A 23,732-nucleotide genomic window follows, 5' to 3' on the forward strand; every position below is an offset into this window, starting at 1 on the left:
CGCACGCCTCTAGCGAGAGGAGTGTTGGACCTTGACCAGCTATGTGGTGAGCAGTCCTGTGGTCACCATGACAAGTGACCGTCATCAACACAGCGACACCAAAGCAAGGTGATTAAATCCTTGCCGTGGAAGATTCTGAGCCTGAGAACTCCTGTCTCTTTGTTCGAAAGGGAGATTAACAGGTGTTAGAGGTTGTTAGAGACATACTAACCCCCAAATGAAACTTCCCGTTTCATTCAGTCACATTTAACAAATGTTTATTGAGAGCCTTCTATGTGCCAAGCATTCCTAAGACACAGGACACACCAGTGAATAAAATCAGCAGAAATTGCTGCCTTCACAGAGTTTGTTTTAAAGGAACAGGCACTGATCAGGAGGAATAAAACATAAGTCAAGGACATGCAGACAACATGGAGTTATAGAAGAGCCGAAGAAGCCTAAATCGGAGTGCTTTTCTCCATGCGGGGCTCAGTGTCGCTGGAGACACCAGCCACGCCCGTCTATGCGGATGGGAGCCTCTCCCCGAGTCCTTGCTGCTTTGCTCCCTGCCTTTATTTTAAATGAAAACGTTCAGTAAGAGTCACAGGACACGCGTTTTCTCACTCACCATCAGCTCCTTCTATCTTCATGAGCTACTTTCTGCTTCACTTACTCACATGGTCACTTTAGGACCCTGGGCTCTTTTCCTGCTGGGGGACCTATACTTCATCATCTCAGGATATTCAGCATACCTACACCTGCAGTTATATATATATACACACACACATATATATGGTGTGTGTGTGTGTATAAAACTCATAAATATGACGAGATGAATTGTGGGTGCCTTCCTGACATAGGACGTTAATATGCGACATGACTGGGGGCCTCATGTATCCAGCATGCTCCTAGGTAATCCTTAGAAGAAGCCCACATGGTAGGACTTGCCTCTGTCTCCATCTTACAGAGGAAGCAGTTTCAGGCTCACGCAGCCTAGGTGGCTTGCCCAGGTCACGCAGTGCAGGGCAGGGGGCAGCAGGGCAGCCCCAGGGTGTCACAGCCTTTGTTCTTTGTCTCCTGCAGGACCTCCTCTCTGCTTGGGGGACATTGAATTAAATATTTATTCATTTTGAGTTCGCAGTGTTCTTTCCTTAATTTGGAGCGTATGCATGTGTGTTCCTACATCTCTAAGGTTTTCATAGGCTTTATGGTGCCAGATGTAAAAAACAGCCCTGCTTACTTCTTAAACAGATATCTATCACATGGGAAGCTGGCACCATCGTTCCAGGGTCCCAGGTGGAGTCAGGAAGGTGCCATGTCTCGGGGGACAATTTGAAGGAGTGGGTGTCTAAATGAAAACTTATGTGCTTTTGAGCACAACGAACTATCCCTGGACCAGACACACCTTCATGTGTGCTTATAGATGCAAGGACTGGGATGTTTGCTGCAGTGATTTTTATACTAACAGCAGTAAGCAATATCTCTTGCTCAGGAGTAGGGGACTGTTTGAATAAATGACGGTGCGTGTGTGCAGTGGAATGCTACATAAGCATTCTGATGATGGAATGTGGCCTGGATGGGAACAGCTTGCAGACAACTTGTGGTGTATACACTCATTTGTGTAAAAATGTCTATGTACATATGTTACAAATAAATGTAAGAGTCTAGAACAGTTCTTGAATTATTTTTATATGTCTAGTGTTCTACCCAGCAGCACTCTATACATTTATCTATTTAATCCATACAGCAATGGTACAGACTGTAGTCCTATTCCCACCTTACAGATGATAAGACTGAGGCACAGAGAAGTTAAGTAACTCATCCAAGGTCACCCACTCCAGTATTGTTGCCTGGGAAATCCCATGGACAGAGGAGCCTGGTGGGCTACAGTCCATGGGGTCACAAAAGAGTTGGACATGACTTAGCGACTAAACAACATCAAGGGTGAAGGGAGCGTTTTCATCAGGGAAGTCTGGCCCTAGGGTCTGAGCTCTTAATCTCCATGTGTGTATGCTGCTGAGATGGTCGGAGGCCTCCTCCTTCTTCTGATCTCAGACAGAATCTTGCTGTCCTCCAGCCAGAGCCCTTCACCAGGCCTCATCTGCCGTCTTCTGTCCCCGTACCTCCCTCTCCACCAGTTCTTTTTCTTCTGTTTATATACTAGGCAAATCCTCCTTCCGTCTAGAAAGCTTTTGTGTGGCAGAGGCAATGCTGTGTTTTTATGGACTGACTTCTCTTTATAGGGCGCCTAACATATCATCAGACCCCATGCCTCTAGGAGAAATCATAGCCTTCATTCTTGCAGATGGGAAGTGAGCAGAAGTGAGATGCCACCTGTGGTCAGAGGCAGTTAAGAACAGGTGAACCTTCTATACTCACGTTCTTTTCTTTTCTTTTGTGTAGCTGGCAGTTCGGGTTTCTGAGATTCAGGGGTTGAAAGGTAGAGGCAGCCTGGGTCCCTGCACCACCAGGTGTAGGAGGACCATGCAGAACAGCTGACAGAGCTGTCATCAGTCTATGAAGGAAGCAAGATGCACTTCTGCTGTGTTGAGCCACTGAGACCTAGGGGTTCTCCTGCTGCGCTAGCCAGCACTGGTTACCTTCTCCTGGAGCCCTATCTGTTCTTTCAATACTAAATTCTCAAAGAAGATACAAACCCCACAGACATAGACTTTCTCATCTCATTTTCCTGGGGATTGCCATGCCTCTGCTGGGCCCGCTCATCTATAGTAACCTCCAATGGACAGAGCCAATGGTCACTTCTCTGCTTGAAGCCCTCTGATTTTTACTGACCTTTAGGACTCATGTTCACAGTCTTTTGGATCCTGTCCTCTCTTATCTTCTTCTCTGTCTTCAGGAGCACGTTCTGCTCCTTAAGAGAACTCCCACTGAGAATCAGCCTGATCTGTCTCCTGAATGGGTCACATGATCTCTTAACTAAGCCTCAGTCTATCCCTCTTCCTTGGGGAACGAGGGCCTGTTCTTGGTGCTGGAGACCAAATAATGAATAAATGCAGACACATTGTCTGTCTGGTGGGGCTTATAGTCTAGTTAACCAAATAATCTTGCCAATGAATGTACATTTGGGATTTTGACAAGCATCTTAAAGGAGAGATACATGAGTCTTTGATTTCCAGTCATGGATTCTTTGACTTAGTGAGGATGTTTCCTATGGAGGTAAAAGTTAAGCTGAGTTCTGATGGGTGGCTTGGAGTGAAATAGGAGAAGTGAGAAAGGAGAGTGGTAACAAGTAGACAGGCATCTCAGGTCACTGGGCAGCAAGACAGGAAGGAGGTGGTGAGTGGAGGAGAAACTGGAGGGAGCATGGTTGTATGGGGTGAAGAGAGTATGGAAAGAATTGCCTTTGTCCCCTAAAATATAGTCTCTCCTTTATTTCTGACTAGAGAGCCTTTTATTTAAAATGAGCTCAAGACAAGCTAGAACAAAGACTGCATTTCCCAGCCTCCCTTGCAGCTAGGTATGCACATGTGACTAAGTTCTGGCCAATGTTCACTTCCTGGGAAGCGTTCTTAAAGGGAAAGGCACAGGCTTCTTTGTCCATTGCTCTTTCTGACAGGGTGAAACCCAAATATCATGTCTACAGCCAGAGCTGTCACTGTGGTCCATGCCGTAAAATCATGAGTTAGGGATGCAGAATAACAAAAAGGAAAAAGTCTGGGTCTCTGATGACCAAGGACCTGCACTCCCTGTCCTCCACCATTTGTCCCTGGGTTCAGAAGGGAATATACGTCTCCTGGACTTAATCTACAGCTATTTAGGAGTTACTGTGATTCACAGCTGAAAGTAAGCCTAGCTCATATAGAAAGTAGAAGCCAGACCGTGTCAGGTTTGGTAGACCCCCGTAAGAGCTTTGCTCTCAGTCTAAGAGCATCAGCAACAGTAAGAGAAGGAGTGGGAAGCTGTGCCCAGCCAGCAGCATGGGCTCCAAGCAAATTGCTTCTTTATACATTTACCTGCTCAGATCTTCGAGCAGCGTTCACTCTCCCTGACACGCCAGGCACTGCTGTGGGTCCTTGAGGACTCAAAAATAAATATGATACAGTCTTTGTGTCAGAGACAGTCTAATGAGAATTATAAATGTATAAGCAATAGTGTTCAATCAACAATGTTTATTGAACACTAAGGGCATATTCAGTGGTGGCATTGATATGGGCAACTGGGAAGAGAGTTAAGATCCCACGGACATTCAAACAGTGTGGCTGCCCAGCTGTGTATAACATCCAGTTGTTAGGAGCAGTGTGGGAACAGCCGTGGCTGAGGAGGTAAAAGCTGCTCTCAGGGAGCTTATGGCCTTCTCCTCTCCAGGAAAGAAAAGGGCCATGGATGTGCTAGAAATGAAGCTCTGTGGGTCCTGTGAGAGGTGTAAAAGAGTGGGCTGACGGATGGCGTGATCAGTGTTACCTGAAGGCTCAAGAAAGATGGCTCAGAGAAGATGGGGCTATGTTGGGAATGTTGGGAAGGAGAGTAGGAGCTACTGCGGAGTAAGGTGTGGGTTTTAGGAGCACCGAGGATGAATGAACTCATTTGGCCTGGCTGTGTGTGTGTGTGTGTGTGGAGTGCATATTTTTAAGGAGGTGAAGGGGGTTATGGGAAGGCTTCCCAGCAGAGGTGATTACTGAGCAGAGTTTTGAGGGAGAATAAGAGTTCTCCAGCTAGACAAGACAGAGCAGAGATTTAAGGCAATGAGGACTGCCTCTAAAAGACCCACAGGGGTACAGAGGGACTTCCGAGGAGTGTGAGGTGGTGGGTCACAGGCCCCAGGTGAGAAATGGCTGGAGATGAGGTTCAGAGGGAAAGATGGTCATGCTGTGAAGACTTCACTAGTCAGAACCGTGGCTTTCGATTGTGTTTTGTGAGTAGTGAGGAGCCAGGGAGAGTTTTAAATAAAAGAGAAACACAGTCGGCTCTGTGCTTAAGAAGAAAAATTAATTGGGACAAATTCCCAAAGTGTTTCTCTACAGAAGTTGGGTGGAAAATGATAGTACATCATTCAGTGGAACCCCAAATAGCCATCAAAAACGGTAAGGCAGCTCTACATGGGCACATACGGCACCATTTCCAAGATAAATCATTGAGGTTAAAATACTCAAGGTGCTGTATGGTGTTTGTAATATGGTTCTGTTTGTTTGAAAGATGTGTGTGAATGTGCATGCATGAAGGCATCTATCTATCTATGCTTGTATACAACTAAAACAATTCCATAAAGAGGCAAGAAAAACTATTATAAGTGCTGCTTCCATAGAGGAGACTTGGGAGTAGAGATTGTGAGGCAGAGTTGCTTTTCATTGTAAACCTTTTTGTACCAGTTGAATTTTTTTTTTATCATGTGCACGCATTATTTTTCCAATATATAAAATAAATATGTATTAAAATTTTTATTCTGCCTGAAATGTGAGTGATGGATTGAAGAGAGGAGACTCCGGGTAGAGCAAGCCCTCCCCCACCTCTATTTTCTTGATTAATGGTATCACCATCCATCCAGTTATTCAGACTCAAACCGTGAAGTCATCTTCAACTCCCCCTACGTCTAATCAGTTATCAAGTCCTGCCTGTTCTACCCCAGAAATCTCTTTCCCCTCAGCTCCAGAATAGACAAAGAGATCGATGGGACAGAACCGTAAGCCCAGGGACAGACTGGAGTATGTATAAATATTTAGTATGTGATAATGGTGACATTTCAAATCCTTGTGGAAAGGATGGATTATTCAATAAATGATGTTGGAAAAAAAATTAACCCCAATCCTTAGCTCAGTCATAAACTAAAATAAATCCCTAGTGAATTAAAGATATGTATATAAAAATAAAGGCACAAAGTACTAGAAGAAAATGTAGGTCACTCTATAAAATATGGGCTGAAGAGGGTCTTTTTAAGGAAGATATTGAAAGAAGATATTATAGAGTCAAATCCAAGGGTTGCTGTTATGTACTAGTGTTAGTCATGTCTGACTCTTTGCCACCCCATGGACTGTATCTTGCCAGGCTCCTCTATCCATGGAATTCTCTAGGCAAGAATACTGGAGTGGGTAGCCATTCCCTTCTCCAGGGGATCTTCCTGACCCTCACTGTAGGCAGGTTCTTCATCATCTGAGCCACAAGGGAAGCCCAAACTCCACAACATAAACTGCTGCTGCTGCTGCTAAGTCGCTTCAGTCGTGTCCGACTCTGTGCGACCCCATAGATGGCAGCCCACCAGGCTCCCCCATCCCTGGGATTCTCCTGGTAAGAACACTGGAGTGGGTTGTCATTTCCTTCTCCAATGCATGAAAGTGAGAAGTGAAAGTGAAGTCACTCAGTTGTGCCACACTCTTCGCAACCCCATGGACTGCAGCCTACCAGGCTCCTCCACCCATGGGATTTTCCAGGCAAGAGTACTGGAGTGGCTTGCCATTGCCTTCTCCATATAAACCACTAGTATATACCAAAATTCTCAAAAATATATACACATCATTAACACACTGATTTCACATCGAGAAAGTATCCCAAGATAATAATTAAAGGTATCACAATGATGTTCACCACTATGCTGTAGATAGCTTCAGGAATATGGAAAACAAATCCTTGAAATTCCCTGTAAAGATAGACTGATTAAATATATTACATTATGGAGCATCCAAACAGTATAATATTATATGACCAGTAAAAGTATTTTATTTTAAAATTATGTTTGCACTGAAAAAGATATTTATAATATAGCAAATAATTGCATTGAGAAGACAGGACATCCAAGATAACTCCTGTTCTGTTTATACAAACATCCTGCACAGATGAAAAGGTACAGAGGGAAGTCTAACATTTTCAATAGTAGCTGTTTCTGAGTGGGAAAATTAAGGATGATTCCCGTTTCCTTTAAAATCACTATATTTAAAAAATTGGTTTACTATTAATTAGATATTAATTACTAGAAAAATAGTGAAAAATTGAAAATGTACTTGCTCTTTGTCCCAGAAATTAAAGGAGTTCATTATAAAGAAATAGAGGGACTTCCTTGGCAGTCCAGTGGTTAAGATACTTTATTTCTACTGTAGAGGTCATGGATTTGACCCCTGGTCAGAGAACTGAGATCTTACATACCAAAAAGTAAAACAAACAAGCAAACAAAGAAAACTATTTAAAAAAGAAATAATTGGAGATGTGAGAATGGATGATGATAAGAAGGTACTCAACACAGCACCAATAATAATGATAAAAATTGGAAACAATCTGAATATTCAAAATCAGGGAATGGTAGGATACAATGGAAAGCTATATAGTCACAAAAATTGAGTTGTAAAAGAATATTTGTTAAAATGGAAAAAAAAATTCACAAGATAAGGGAATGCAAAACAGGCTTTGAAACCATATCCCAAATGACATACCCTTGTTTGAAAAAAGCAGAAAATGTTAAGCATTCTACACTAAAATAGTAGTGTGGTTATTTTGGGGTGGCTGAATCAGTCCTGAATATTCACTGGAAGGACTGATGCTGAAGCTGAAACTCCAATACTCTGGCCATCTGATGAGAAAAGGTGACTCATTTGAAAAGACCCTGATGCTGGGAAAGATTGAGGGCAGGAGGAGAAGGGGACGACAGAGGATGAGATGGTTGGATGGCATCACCGACTCAATGGACATGGGTTTGGGTGGACTCTGGGAGTTGGTGACGGACAGGGAGGCCTGGCGTGCTGCGGTTCATGGGGTCACAAAGAGTCGGACATGACTGAGTGACTGAACTGAACTGAACTGAGTTACAAATAAGCTCTTTTGTTTGACATTCTTCTGTGTTTTTAAGTGTTTCATATTCTGGATGTATTACATATTTCACTTTTAAAATTCAGGGAATCATTCAAACATCATCAATAATTTTAAGACAAATGACAAAAATGGAAAATATTACAACATATATTCAAAGTATTTTAATATACTTAATCCATAAGAGCTCTTACAAGTCAAGAGAAAAAATATGAACATCTTAATAAAAAGATTTACATGGGAAATATAAAGACACTTAGAAATATAATCATTCAGTTAGCATATTAAAAAAAGGTTGACTATCACTAGTAATAAAGAGAATGTGAGTCAGAGAGAGATGGAAATTTTTGCTCTTCAAATTAGAACTCATTCTTCAAACACTGATAACACCCAGTGTTGCTACTGGGTGGGAAATAGCCCTTCTCTCACACAATGATGCTGGCACTGTAAATTGTTCAGCTTTCTGGAGAGCAGTTTGGCAGATATATTGAGAACCTTGAAAATGTTAATTCCTTGTGACCCAGGAGTTCAATTCCTAAGAATATATTCTGAGGAAGCAACTATGAATGTGCAAAAAAATTTATGGGCAAGAAGGCTTTTTACAGCCTTACTTATAATAATGAAAATTCAGAAACAACCCACATAAGTCAACAATGAAACTTTGGCTCAGCGGGCAATCACAGTATAGGCCTACAAGTCCGTTTTCAATGTGCAGTTTTCAAATACACCAAACTCTTTGAACTGACAGATTTTTGTTAAGTTTGTTGCAAGTTCATTAGTGGCAAAGATCTGACCTAAAGGGAAAAGAGGCTTTTTCACAGCCGTTGTATATCTCCCTTCATGTGATTATCCAAATGTTTTCTTGCTCAGATACTGTGTTTGATTCTAGGCCGCTGCTAATATTCTATTGCAGATGCTTCATAAAATACCATTTTTACCAAGTCTTACCTTTCTCAAATCTAAACTATTCTGATTTCTGAAACATTTGGGCCAGAGGCTTCAGAGCATATTCATATGATATAATCCTGTAGCATCATTTAAATTCGTATTTGCAGAATATTGTTGGATATTTGGGTTAATCACGGTTTTTCTTAATGTTAAAACTGAAAAAAAAAAAGAAAAGCAGAATATAAAACTATGAGTATTTTAAGGTGTTTTGATCTTTTTTTAAAGACAAAAGAATGTGTCTACAGATTCTTTTAATAGATGAAAGAGATTGAAGGAATATATCAAAATTTTGACAGTGGTTATCTCTAGATGATGGAATTATGAGTAATTTTAATTTTCTTCTATTTATTTTTAATTTTCTCCAAATTCTTTGTAATGAACCTATATTATCTGCAACAAATAAATGTGTTTTAAAAACATAAGCTGTGACCCCACAAGAGACTGACCCAGACATGCCCGTGAGTGTCCAGGAGGCTCTGGCAGACCATGGGTTGGCAGCGGCCTGCTGCAGGGTTGGAGACACAGACTGCAGCTATGCTGTGCATGGAACATTTTGAAGGAGGTCGTCATTATCTTCATTACCTCCACCATACTTTGGCCTCAGGTCAAGCAACAGGGAGGGAACACAGCCCCCCTCATCAACAGAAAATTGGATTAAAGATTTACTGAACATCACCCTGCCCATCAGAACAAGACCCAGTTTCCTCCACAGTCAGTCTCCCCATGAAGAAGCTTTTATAAGTCTCTTATCCTTACCCATCAGAGGGCAGACAGAATGAAAACCACAATCACGGAAACCTAACCAATCTGATCACACAGACCACAGCCTTGTCTAGCTCAATGAAACTGAGGCCTGCCGTGTAGGGCCACCCAAGATGGATGGATTGTGGTGGAGAGCTCTGACAAAAGGCAGTCCACTGGAGAAGGGAATGGCAAGCCACTTCAGCATTCTCAGCTTGAGAACCCCATGAACAGTATGAAAAGGCAAAAAGGTAAGACACTGAAAGGTGAACTCCCCAGGTTAGTAGGTGCCCAATATGCTACTAGAGATGAGTGGAGAAATAACTCCAGAAAGAATGAAGAGACAGAGTCAAAGCAAAAACAACACCCAGTTGTGGATGTGACTGGTGATGGAAGTAAAGTCTGATGCTATAAACAGCAATATTGCATGCTGCTAAGTCGCTTCAGTCGTGTCCAACTCTGTGCGAACCCATAGACGGCAGCCTACCAGGCTCTGCTGTCCCTGGGATTCTCCAGGCAAGAGTGCTGGAGTGGGTTGCCATTGCCTTCTCCAATGCATAAAAGTGAAAAAAAGTGAAGTCGCTGAGTCGTGTCCGACTCTTAGCGACCCCATGGACCACAGCCTACCAGGCTCCTCCATCCATGGGATTTTCCAGGCAAGAGTACTGGAGTGGGTTGCCATTGCCTTCTCCGAGCATAGGAACCTGGAATGTTAGGTCCATGAATTAAGGCAAATTGGAAGTGGTCACACAGGAGATGGCAAGAGTGAACATTGACATTTTAGGAATCAGTGAACTAAAATGGACTGGAATGGGTGAATTTAATTCAGATGACCATTATATCTACTACTATGGGCAAGAATCCCTTAGAAGAAATGGAGTAGCCATCATAGTCAACAAGAGTCCAAAATGCAGTACTTGTGTGCAGTCTCAAAAACAACAGAATGATCTCTGTTTGTCTCCAAGGCAAACCATTCAATACCACAGCAATCCAAGTCTATGCCCTGACCAGTAATGCTGAATAAGCTGAACAATCCTATGAATACCTACAAGACCTTCTAGAACTAACACCCCAAAAAGATGTCCTCTTCATTATAGGGGATTGAATGCAAAAGCAGGAAGTCAAGAAATACCTGGAGTAACAGGCAAATTTGGCCTTGGAGTACAAAATGAAGCAGGTCAAAGGCTAACAGAGTTTTGCCAAGAGAATGCACTGGTCATAGTAAAACCCTCTTCCAACAACACAAGAGAAGACTCTACACATGGACATCAGTTCAGTTCAGTCGCTCAGTCATGTCTGACTCTTTGTGACCCCATGAATCACAGCACACCAGGCCTCCCTGTCCATCACCAACTCCCAGAGATCACTAAAACTCATGTCCATCAAGTCGGTGATGCCATCCAGCTATCTCATCCTCTGTCGTCCCCTTCTCCTCCTGCCCCCAATCCCTCTCAGCATCAGGGTTTTTTCCAATGAGTCAACTCTTCACATGAGGAGGCCAAAGTATTGGAGTTTCAGCTTCAGCATCAGTCCTTCCAATGAACAACAAAATTGATCTCCTTTAGGATGGGCTGGTTGTATCTCCTTGCAGTCCAAGGGACTCTCAAGAGTCTTCTCCAACACCACAGTTCAAAAGCATCAATTCTTTGACGCTCAGCTTTCTTCACAGTCCAACTCTCACATCCATACATGACCACAGGAAAAACCATAGCCTTGACTAGATGGACCTTTGTTGGCAGGGCAATATCTCTGCTTTTCAATATGCTGTCTAGGTTGGTCATAACTTTTCTTCCAAGGAGTAAGCATCTTTTAATTTCATGGCTGCAATCACCATCTGCCGTGATTTTGGAGCCCCCCAAAATAAAGTCTGACACTGTTTCCACTGTTTCCCCATCTATTTGCCAGGAAGGGATGGGACCAGATGCCATGGTCTTAGTTTTCTGAAATGTTGAACTTTAAGCCAACTTTTTCACTCCCCTCTTTCACTTTCATCAAGAGGCTTTTTAGGTTGTTTCACTTTCTGACCTAAGGGTGGTGTCATCTGGTTATCTGAGGTTATTGATATTTCTCCTGGTAATCTTGATTCCAGCTTGTGCTTCCTCCAGCCCAGCGTTTCTCATGATGTGCTCTGCATATAAGTTAAATAAGCAGGGTGACAATATACAGCCTTGACATACTCCTTTTCCTATTTGGAACCAGTCTGTTGTTTCATGTCCAGTTCTAACTGTTGCTTCCTGACCTGCTTATAGGTTTCTCAAGATGCAGGTCAGGTAGTCTGGTATTCCCAACTCTTTCAGAATTTTCCAGTTTATTGTGATCCACACATGGACATCACCAGATGGTAAATACCGAAATCAGATTGATTATATTCTTTGCAGCCAAAGATGGAGAAGCTCTATACAGTAAGCAAAAACAAAACCAGGAGCTGACTGTGGCTCAGATCATGAACTCCTTATTGCCAAATTCAGACTTAAATTGAAGGAAGTAGGGAAAACCACTAGACCATTCAGGTATGACCTAAATCAAATCCCTTACGATTATAAGGTTGAGGTGACAAATAGATTCAAGGTATTAGATCTGATAGACAGAGTGCCTGATGAACTATGGACAGAGGTTTGTGACATTGTACAGGAGGCAGTAATCAAGACCATCCCCAAGGAAAAAAAAGTGCAAAAAGGCAAAATGGTTGTCTGAGGAGGCCGTAAAAATAGCTGAGAAAAGAAGAGAGGCTAAAGGCAAAGGAGAAAAGGAGAGATATACCCATTTGAATGCAGAGTGTCAAAGGATAGCAAGGAGAGATAAGAAAGCCTTCCTCAGTAATCAATGCAAAGAAATAGAGGAAAACAACAGAATGGGAAAGACTAGAGATCTCTTCAAGAAAATTAGAGATGCCAAAGGAACATTTCATGCAAAGATGGGCTCAATAAAGGACAGAAATGGTATGGACCTAATATAAGCAGAAGATATTAAGAAGAGGTGGGAGGGATACACAGAAAAACTATATGAAAAAGATCTTCATGACCCAGATAATCATGATGGTGTGATCACTCATCCAGAGCCAGACATTCTGGAAGCCGAAGTCAAGTGGGCCTTAGGAAGCATCACTATGAACAAAGCTAGTGGAGGTGATGGAATTCCAGTTGAGTTATTTCAAATCCTGAAAGATGATGCTGTGAAAGTGCTGCACTCAATATGTCAGCAAATTTGGAAAATTCAGCAGTGGCCACAGGACTGGAAATGGTCAGTTTTCATTCCAACCCCAGGGAAAGGCAATGCCAAAGAGTGCTTAAACTACCACACAATTGCACTCATCTCACACACTAGCAAAGTAATGCTCAAAATTCTCCAAGCCCGGCTTCAACAGTACATGAACCGTGAACTTCCAGATGTTCAAGCTGGATTTTAAAAAAGGCAGAGGAACAAAAGATAAAATTGCCAGCATCTGCTGTATCATTGAAAACGCAAGAGAGTTCTAGAAAAAAATCTACTTTTGCTTTATTGACTATGCCAAGGCCTTTGACTGTGTGGATCATAATAAACTGTGGAAAATTCTTCAAGAGATGGGAATACCAGACCACCTGACCTGTCTCCTGAGAAATCTGTATGCACGTCCAGAAGCAACAGTGAGAACTGGACATAGAACAACAGACTGGTTCCAAATCAGGAAAGAAGTATGTCAAGGCTGTATATTGTCACCCTGCTTATTTAACTTATATGCAGAGTAATCATGTGAAATCCTGGGCTGGATGAAGCACAAGCTGGAATCAAGATTGCCAGGAGAAATATCAATAACCTCAGATACACAGATGATACCACCCTTATGGCAGAAACTGAAGGTGAACTAAAGAACCTCTTGATGAAAGTGAAAGAGGAGAGTGAAAAAGTTGACTTAAAACTCAACATTCAGAGAACTAATATCATGGCACCCAGTCCCATCTCTTCATGGCAAATTAATGGGGAAACAATGGAAACAGTGACAGACTTTATTTTTTTTGATCTCCAAAATCACTGCAGATGGTGACTGCAGTCATGAAATTAAAAGACACTTGCTCCTGGAAGAAAAGTTATGACCAACCTAGACAGCATATTAAAAAGCAGAGACATTACTTTGTCAACAAACGTCCATCTAGTCAAAGCTATGTTTTTTCCAGTAGTCATGTATGGATGTGAGAATTGGACTATAAAGAAAGCTCAGCGCTGAAGAATTGATGCCTTTGAACTGTGATGTTGGAGAAGGCTCTTGAGGGTCACTTGGACTGCAAGGAGATCCAACTAGTCCATCCTAAAGGAAATCAGTCCTTTATATTCATTGGAAGGACTGATGCTGAAGCTGAAACCCCAATACTTTGGTTACCTGATGTGAAGAACCGACTCATTGGAAAAGACCCTGATGCTGGGAAAGATTGAAGTGGGAGGAGAAGGGGATGACAGGGCATGAGATGGTTGGATGGCATCACTGATGTGATGGACATGAGTTTGAGTAGGCTCTGGGAGTTGGTGATGGACAGGGAAGCCTTGGCATTCTGCAGTCCATGGGGTTGCAAAAAGTCGGACACAACTGAGTGACTGAACTTCGCTGAATGAAAAACATAAACTAAGTCTAGACGATTTTCTAATACTTAGAAGTGCAAGTATAAGCTCCTCAGCATAAAATGCCAAAGACAAGTAATTAGGAATCAAATTTAGGTCTTCAAAATCTGACTCTTTCCTTCTCTCCTTTCTAGTGTGCTGTAGTTAAATTGGTATTTTTGAAAGAAGACCCAACAGATTTTTAATAAATGCTATATGCAAACAGATTTCTGTAGATAAATGTATCTTGAAAAATTTACAGGGCTTTGTTGCAGGACTTCTCAGAGCCTTTAATATCACTGAAGATGCACTATGTGTTTTAATAAGAGAGATATTATATGCTTAGTTCCTCCAATGTATTTGGCCATAAGTCTTTTCCATCTTATTTTATTTGTGTTTTTGTTTTATGTTATCTTGTGAAAGATAACATAAACAATATGCCTAGAACATCTTCTCATAAAATACTTTGGAAATACTGATCTAATGGAAAACTTCATTCTTTGACTGAGGAAAAAAACGTATAAGAAGTATTTCTAGAGTGGTAACTGTTTCCTGTGGGAATGCTGACCTTTCTTAGCTAATAGCTCTTCCCTTTTAAGCGTGATCTTTATATGCATATGAAAGATCACATTGCCAGGATGGAGATACTCATTTCTTTTTGGTAGCCTTTTTGACCTAATGTGATTCTGTGGGGAACGATGACTTGCCTATTGCATAGATACTGACGGAAAGCAGGTGGAGGCAGGAAACCTAAGCTTCCAGATTTACTCTCGGAATCCTCTTTTCGGTATTCAGAACTTCTCACCTCTGTGAAGGGACCTGAGAGATATCCAGGAAATGGGGAGTTTAGTGAAATACACCTTAATCTGCGAGGGGGCAGGACATTCTGTGTAACCCCTGTTAGTTTGCTTCCTCTCTCTGTGTCTCAAGCACTTGAAAATGTAGAATGAAGGAGTAAATTAGTACAAAAAAGTAACCTTGTTTTGTCTTATTTGCCAGTTCTCATCAATTGGTAGAGGTTTCCTAAAGTCTTAAGCCTATATCCCTGCCTGGTGAGAAAGAATGCTGTGATTGTTTCCTAATGTCTGCCCTGGGCATAGATCAAAGGAATGGCATCACTTCTGCCCTTCCTTTGCCGTCTCAGATTATCTAAGTATTCTTGAACACAGTATTGTACACAGCATCTAAGTATTCTTTGTACACAGAAGAATTCTGCAAAACGGTCTTGATGACCTGAATAACCACTATGGTGTGGTCATTTATCTAGAACCAGACATCCTGGAATGTGGAGTCAAGTGGGCCTTAGGAAGTATTACTACCAATAAAGTTAGTAGAAGTGATGAATTCCAGCTGAGATATTTAAAATACTTAAAGTGATTGTGTTAAAGTGCTACACTCAATATGTCAGCAAATTTGGAAAACCCACCAATGGCCACAGGACAGGAAAAGGTTAGTTTTCATCCCAATTCCAAAGAAAGGCAATGCCAAGAATGTTCAAATCACTGAACAATTGCATTCACTTCCCATGCTAGTAAGGTTATGCTCAAAATCCTTCAAGTTAGGCTGCAGCAGTACTTGAATCAAGAACTTCCAGATGTACAAGCTGGGTTTAGAAAAGGCAGAGGAACTAGATATCAAATTGCCAACATTTGTTGGATCATTAAAGAAAGCAAGACAGTTCCAGAAAAACATCTACTTCTGCTTCACTGACTACACTAAAACCTTTGACTGTGTGGATTGCAACAAACTGTGGAAAGTTCTTAAAGAGATGGGAACACCAGAGCATCTTACCTATCTCCTGAGAAGACTGTATGTGGGTCAAGAAGCAGTAGTTAGAACCTTACATGGAACAACTGACTTGTTCAAAATTGGGAAAGGAATACGACAATGCTGTATATTGTCACCGTGTTTATTTAACTTATATGCAAAGTATATCATGCAAAATATTGGGCTGGATGAGTTACAAGCTGGAATCAAGATTGCTGGGAAAAAATCAACAACCTCAGATATACAGATGATACCACTCTAATGGCAGAAAGTGAAGAGAAACTAAAGAACCTCTTGATGAGGGTGAAAGAAAAGAATGAAAGAACTGGCTTAAAACTCAGCATTCAAAACACTAAGATCATAGCATCTGATCCCATCACTTCATGGCAAATAGATGGGGAAAAAGTGGAAGCAGTGGCATATTTTCTTTTCTTGGACCTCAGAATCATGGTGGATGGTGACTGCAGCCGTGAAATTAGAAGATACTTGCTTGTTGGAAGGAAGGCTATGACCAACCTAGACAGTGTATTGAAAAGCAAAGACATCACTTTGCCAGCAAAGATGCCTATAGTCAAAGTTCTGGTCATTTCAGTAGTCATGTATGAATGTGAGAATTGGACCATAAAGAAGGCTGAATGTAAAAAAATTGATGCTTTCAAATTGTGCTGGGGAAGACTCTTGAGAGTCCCTTGGACAGCACAGAGATCAAACCAGTCAATCCTAAGGGAAATCAGCCCTGAATATTCATTGGAAGGACTTATGCTGAAACTGAAGCTTCAGTACTTTGGCCACGTGATGGGAACAGCTGACTCATTGGAAAAGGCCCGATGCTGAGAAAGATTGATGGCAAAAAAGAGGGCGGCAGAGGCTGAGATGGTTGAATGGCATCACTGATTCAATGGACGTGAACTTGGGTGAACTCTGGCAGTTGGTGAAGGACAGGGAAGCCTGGTGTGCCTCAGTCCGTGAAGTCCTGAAGAGTAGGACACGACTTGGTGACTGAACAATGAGGACAAGTATTCTTGAAGACCCAGACTACTTCAGAACGGACAGGTGGGAGCCAGCACCCAAATCTACGTCTTGTTTCATAAACCTTGGTGATCTTTCTCCTCACACTCTCCCCTCCCCCTCTCTTTTTAAAAATGTCCTTTTATCCATGAAGATTCCAGACTCTTGGCTCTCAGTCTCTGTAATAGCAAAGTAATGATTTTTCTATAGTAATATTCGTATACTCCCTTTCTTTCACCCTCTTGCCAAAGATGAATCTGTTTTTACTAAAAGAGAAAAAAGGAAAAAAAATACATATGTAAAAATCACACATCCTCACCATGTGCAAAAATCATGTGTTTGGCAGCAAGAACATCTTTCTGAGGCCAAATGGCATTTTTCTTTTCTTGCAAAACGAGCAAAATAAAAAAAGTCTTACTTTCCCAGCAACTGGCACTGAATTATTGGCCCTTGTCAGTTGCTGCCACTAAGGGGCCTCTCATCCGGGAAACCCGTGATGCTGGGAGACCAAGAAGTCCTGGGGGAATCTGGCTGCAATTGCTTTTCCTGTTTTGCACAGGGACTGAAACACACAGAATATGGTTGACAGAACCACAGTCACGGGTATAAGAGGGAGCGTGGTATGGAGCACAGATAAGCCAGAGTGTCAGTAACTGCTTTATGACTTACCAGCTGTGGGATCTTGGGTAGCATTCTTAACTTCTCTGAGAATCAGATTGCTCAGTGAAACAGTAGTGCAGAGCCCATGTCCCAGGAATTAGTCAGTCGCTGTGTGCAAGGAATACTCCAGAGAACAAAACAGACAATAGTCCCTGACCTTGGGAAACTGGTATTTTGATAGCGAGGGGCAGACTGGAAGGGGGTGGGAGGGAAAGACAGTTAATATACACATTACTATATTAGTTAGCGTATACTTTCAGTTCAGTTCAGTTCAGTTGCTCAGTCGTGTCCGACTCTGTGCGATCCCATGAATCGCAGCACGCCAGGCCTCCCTGTCCATCACCAACTCCTGGAGTTCACCCAGACTCACGTCCATCAAGTCAGTGATTCCCTCCAGCCAGCTCATCCTGTTGTCCCCTTCTCCTCCTGCCCCCAATCCCTCACAGCATCAATGTATACTTTATTATATATTCATTCAGATGACCTGAATACTCAGAAAAAAAATTTATTTGGGCAGGGGAGTAGGAAATGCTTGGGGTGGGGTGCCATTTCTGATAAGATGTCCAAAGAAGGGGCCATAAAGATGCCATTTGGGTAGACCAGGAATTGGTGGGGCAGCAGGTGTGGGAGGGTGGAGTTAGGGAAACACCTCAGCGGGGCTGCTGCCAGATTCTGGGGGAGCAATAAGGATGGCCTGGACCAGAGGGGTGCGGTGGTGGTCGGGGGGAGGGGGAGAGATCTGAGCACAGTTTGAAAGCCTACCTGATTCAGTTGCTGTGGAACAATGTGAAAAGTCCCCGCCCAATGCCCAGAATGACGTAGCTGCTCAGTTAAGGCAAGGCCACTCTCCCCAGTCATCTGACCAGTGCTGTTTGTCCCTTGGGAGGAGGAAGAACATGGGCATAGGTGGCTCACCCAAGGGCATCCTCGTTTATTCCGGCAACTCACCAGACGTTCCCTGCCAAGCACCGTGGGACTGGCAGCATGGCTTGCAACAGGTGGTAGAGCTTCAGGAAAGCAGGACCGGGACCCTCCTTGACCAGAGTGAAGGCACAGAGAGAGGCAAAGAAGGGACGAGCCACTCAGGGAATTTTGTTTCCCAAACAGATCATAAAAGCTTGCCAAGAATTATCGTGGAGGAATCTATTTAGTGGGAGAACTCCAAGGCTAGTGTTTGAGTTGCTTTAGCAGAACACATTTCAGTCAGGTGAAATAGGGCTCTTGAGAGAGTGTGTGGAGGATGAACCCCTGAATGCATCCCAGTGACAGAGTGCAGCTCTGTGGGGAGCCAGAGGCAGTACATGGTCAGGGGCCCCCTCCTACCCCTCAAAGGCTGTGGCTCCACATGTCACAAGAGCGTGCCTTCCACAGTCGAACTTGGCTGGTGCTGAAGACGTTCCTGAGGAGGAGCAGTGGGGCAGAGGACACCGGAGTCTCTGGGCCAGGACTGACAGGTCCAAAAGGGGCCTCAAGCTGTGTGAGCAGTGCCCCCTGAGAGGGTGTCCGAGCCACGAGGCAGCGAACACGATGGAGGGTTGGGTGAACAGGGGAGGGATGAGCCAGAGCAGCACCCCATGGTGAACCAGGCGATCTGGGCTGATACACAGGAAACGGTTTCAGCCCTTTTAACAGAGAGCTATTTTAATGTTTTAGAAAAATACCCATTTCCCTTTTTATGAGAGTGATATGAAATGGTCTTTTAAAATGCACTTGTGGAAGCTTAAAAATAAGTTGACCTAATGAAAATGAATCGGCCAATAACAGTCTTGGTGGTAAAAGGTGAGGGTGAGCCCAGGGAGCCTGCAGGATTGGGAAGCGGTGGACTCGAGGGCACCTGGGTCCACTGGGCAGATTCAGGAGAGGCTGTCAGGGTTGGCAAGGCCCTGGATGGAGGCAGGGGGTGTTCCTGTTGTCATAACTGAAAACTTCCTGGGCATGGGTCTCCTACGTGTCACAGGACATTTTTTTTCTTCTCCCTTCCAGATGCTTCCATCTCATCCTAAGAGCAGGTATAAAGGGAATGGGATAAGGAAGAGAAAGTCTTGGGACCCCTTCTTTTTATGTAAGAACCCAAAGATCTTTAGGCAGCCACTCCTGACTTGCTCTCAAGGCTGACTTTCTTGCCAGCACTTTGCTCACCTCCCGAGCCCAGTGGACTCTGGGCTCCACAGGATGTCTTCCTGTCCACAGTTTGTAAAACGCAGACTTTTAGAAAGTGGAGCTAAAAAGGGACCTCCTTCCCCTCTGTCGGGGCAGGGGAAGGGGCAGAGGCAGGAGTAAACCTGTCCCACCCTTGCCACCCAATTCTGCTTTCCTTCCCCCACCCTCCCCACTACAGGGCCCGCATCCTTGAGAGCTTGTAGGACCATAGGCCCCATATCCTTGTGGTGGCCTTGGGCGGGCAGAGGGGCAGGCCCCCTGAAGGCCATTCAAAAGCCTTAAGAACATGGCCCATGGGTCTCAGGGGGCCCAGCAGCAGGGTGGGCAGCAGGGATGTTACTGATATGCTTAGTGAGCAACCTCATGGCAGGCGTCAGACCCACATGCTGGGCACGAGTGTCTGCTGGTGCCCGGCATCCAGGCTTCAGGGCTGGTCCCACAGTGGGCTCTGAGAACCTGACGTGCCTCTTGCCCTCAAGGTGGCTCAGGGTCCCCACCTATTAAGGGGTCATGCAGCACTTCTCTCTGACACTGGAACGGAAATTAGAAGCCACCTGCATGGACAGAGTCTGTGCCCAGTCCCAGATCTGATCTCAGTAAATGAGAGCTGTGATTATTGTCACTGCCATCGTTGCCATGATTGATGCCAATTCCCATATCTAGTCTGGAAATAGCCTCCATCCTCACCACTGACAAGAAGCATGTGCCGTTCCGCTGCTTGTCTGATGATGGCCTCTCCAAATCCTCAAAGAGCCTCCCCTCACCCCCACCCCACCATTCGGCGCACCTGACAGCGCAGGCCTCGGGCTTCCTGATCCTCCACACCCTCATCTTAAGGTGTGCACAGCGTTGGGGGAGGAGAAGGCTTTGCCTGTCCTTAGGTTTGAGGGCACTCTTGCTAGAACATTGACCCCCAGGGGCAGGGACTACCTGGAGAGGGAGAAGGAGAGGAAACAGAAACTCCTGAGATGGACCATGTTGGAACCCAGCCTGTGCCATTTTTAAAATGCGTGATCCTTCTTTATAATTTTGAGTCTGTTTCTCCATTTATAAAATGGGCACGATGCCTGCCTCCCAAGGCTAGAATGAGGAATGAAGAAGATCAGGCCTAAAATCCACTGCCCGAGCCTGGGATGATGAGTCCTCAATGCATCCTGTGTCTGCCAGCCCCTCCCCGCCACACCAGGCTGGGGCCAGGCTGGACAGAGCCAGCCCTGAGGCTGCTTTGTGGACAGATCGTTTCTTCTGTCCTCAAGAACATGCTATGTATGTCCTTGTCTGGGTTCATCTGCACCTGTCTCCCTCAGCTGTGTGACTTCAGGTTGGTCCCTTTCCCTCTCTGGGCCTGAATGTTCTTTCTAAGCAGGGAATGTAACTTCCCTTAGTCTTCCCAGTTTGAATATCCTGTGGTGCCAGGCTGCAGAGGACAGCCGGTGCAGCTGGTCTGGCTGGGGCAGAGGGCTGTGGCCCTTTCCCAAGCCCTGTTTTGGTCCAGGTGACCAGCCAAGTGGCTAATTAGCACTCTGGCAACCAGGTAATCAAGGCCGGGAGGTCAGAAGTTAATCATTTCTTCAAAACACCAGCAAACACCCCATTTCCACATACTTGGGAATAATAAAAATCACACAACCAGGGCAAGTTTCAGAGGCCCCTCTTCTGATCCGGATTGACCCCAATTAGCCGAGTGACCTTGGGGAGTTACCTTCTCCAACCGTGGCCTCAGCTTGCTCATCTGTGAAATAAGAGTTTGGGATTCAGGGGGAGTTGCAGAGGGCAATGTTCCTTGATGGTTTCAAAGGCAGGAAAGTGGTCTGGGGCCCCGCGATCTCACTTGTCACTTCTTCCCTTTTTGGCCCTATCTTCTCACTCACATTCCCCAGAACGCACGTGTCTGGTTCTTTCCTGCTGCGGTGTTGCTCGGGAGCATGTCTGCCCAGCCTGCTTCGCCCTCCAGCTCTGATCCTTGGAATTCAATTGATCTCATCCTCCCACCTGGCCGACATCCCTTCTATTGGGAAGGGAAGCCTTCCGTGCCCTTCTGTCTTCTGATTGTGATTGTGGTAACAGTGAAAGTCTATCTGGGGTGCCTGGTACAGATGATCAAAGGGTGCTGGGGTGGGACAGGGAGGAGAGTCTTCAACTTGTGCCCAAACTGTGTGCTTCCTTAGGGCAGGAGAGATGTCTCTTCCAGCACCTGACACTTAACAGTGCCTGGTGGTTGCCAGGAGGCAGACTACAGGGGTGCCATTTAGTGCTGGGATCTGAGAAAGACGTTTGTCTGATGGGTTTGTAAACTCATGCAAATTTAATTCCAGAGATAACTGGACCCACAATTTCTAGGAGAATGCAATTGTCAAGACTCCCCTCATGAAGGTACATTCATACGCAAAGAGAAACAAACCAAAACACCTCTAACAGAGAAGGGTCTAGCCCTGGCTCTGCCATAGATCTCCCAGTCCCATGCCTGTGAGTGACCTGGCTCTTCCCTGGGGTGGAATGAAAGGATGTCATCCCCAAAGCCACAGCTGGCTCTCCTCCCCCAGCATGTGGGCCTCGGAGTCCTCCTAGCAGCCAAGACGCCTGATCAAGACAGACGCTCCTTCTATAGAACATGCATCTGGGCTGGGCTGGCTTCCCACCTGACCCCAACTGTCCTTCTGGCTTTCCTGAGGCTTCCCTGGGTGCAAAGCCCAGAGACCTCTGCCTCTCCACCCGGCTCCCGCCATGAGCCCAGGGGCTCAGCTTCCAAAAGATGAATCACGTACGCGTTCCCACCAGCAGCTCTCCCGTTATCCTATCCCCAGGGTGAGCAGCAGAGGGGAAAAATAAAAGAGAGAGAGAAAAGTTAGATGTCAGAAGCAAGAGCAAAAAGCGTACCGGGAGAGTGCTGTTAATGTGTCTCTCGTGATTTGGGATGGGCGGTGGAGAGGCAGAGAGGAGCTGGCTACAGCTACCCGGGGGCTGGTTGCTGTCTGTCCCAGCTCTGTCTCTTTAAGAGAACCTGGGGCCAAGATTTATTGGCTGCTGGGGCCCTGCTGTGTGTGTGGCTTGGTGTTTACAGGCCTGGGGAAGGCTGCGGGGTGGTGGTGACCTGGAGTTGGGGTGAAGAATGGCTGCCATTCATGGTGGGGTTCACAGCAGGACTTGGTGTGCTGCCCAGGGGAGCCGGCGGCCGTATCCCTGTAACAGCCAGGCCCGGGACGCAAATCCCACCCCACTGGGTTCAGACAGGGAGGGTGGGGGGCAATGGCTTGTCCCATTGGAGTGCCTAAGCAACCTTGCTGGGGCTCGGAGAGCAGGCAGGAGCCCTGGACTGCGTGTCTACCTGGAATTTGCAGGTACCTGGGGTGGCCCAGAGCTGGGCAGGCAGGATACACTCCCAGGAGCTGAGACCAGCGTTTGAGCCCTGACCAGACCAGGCCACACATTAAACAATACAGAGGAAGGGGTGGGTGAACATAGCAGCTGCCCCCTATGGACAGGGTATGTCCAGCAACAGACAGTGTGTCAGCAGCCCAGGCACCGCACCAACCTGAGTCTTCATTTACTCATTTGCTCATGGGAAGTGGGAAGGATGACCTCTGCCTCGAAGGATTTTGGGGGAATTAAATAATGTAACAAATGTAAGAGGCCTGGTAAAGTCAGTCCCTAGAAGTGGTTATTATTTTTAGCTCTGTCTCTACTGCCGATTGTTCCAGAAGGCAAGCTGACCCTGCTTTTCCAGCTGTGTGGTCCTGTGGGCTGAACTCTCGGAGGCATGGTGTCAAATCTCTACCTTGCTCCTGTCAATAGCGGGACCCTGGGCACATCACTCAGGGTTGGGGGACATGCCTGGTGGCCGCTGAGCACCTCCTTCATGGCCAGAGCCTGGCCTATCTTGAAGGAAAAGGAGCTGACGTTTCCTGTGCACTTGCTATGAACCAGGAGCCAAGCCAAGCAAGTTACCTACTTCTTCACTTTCTAATTTATTATTGTGAACCTTTGATTGTGGAAATATTCAAGGGTGGACAAAGACAGACAGGACAGTCATGAACACCCTGGGGCCATCACCCAGCTTCAGTAATGACTGACATTTGTCTTTCTTTTTTTATCCATCCCTTCTGTTACCTTTTCCTCCTCCTCCTTTTCTGTCTTCTCCCTCTCTGCTAAAA

This window comes from Budorcas taxicolor, chromosome 5 (genome assembly GCF_023091745.1).
Source record: "Budorcas taxicolor isolate Tak-1 chromosome 5, Takin1.1, whole genome shotgun sequence".
Taxonomy (NCBI): Eukaryota; Metazoa; Chordata; class Mammalia; order Artiodactyla; family Bovidae; genus Budorcas; species Budorcas taxicolor.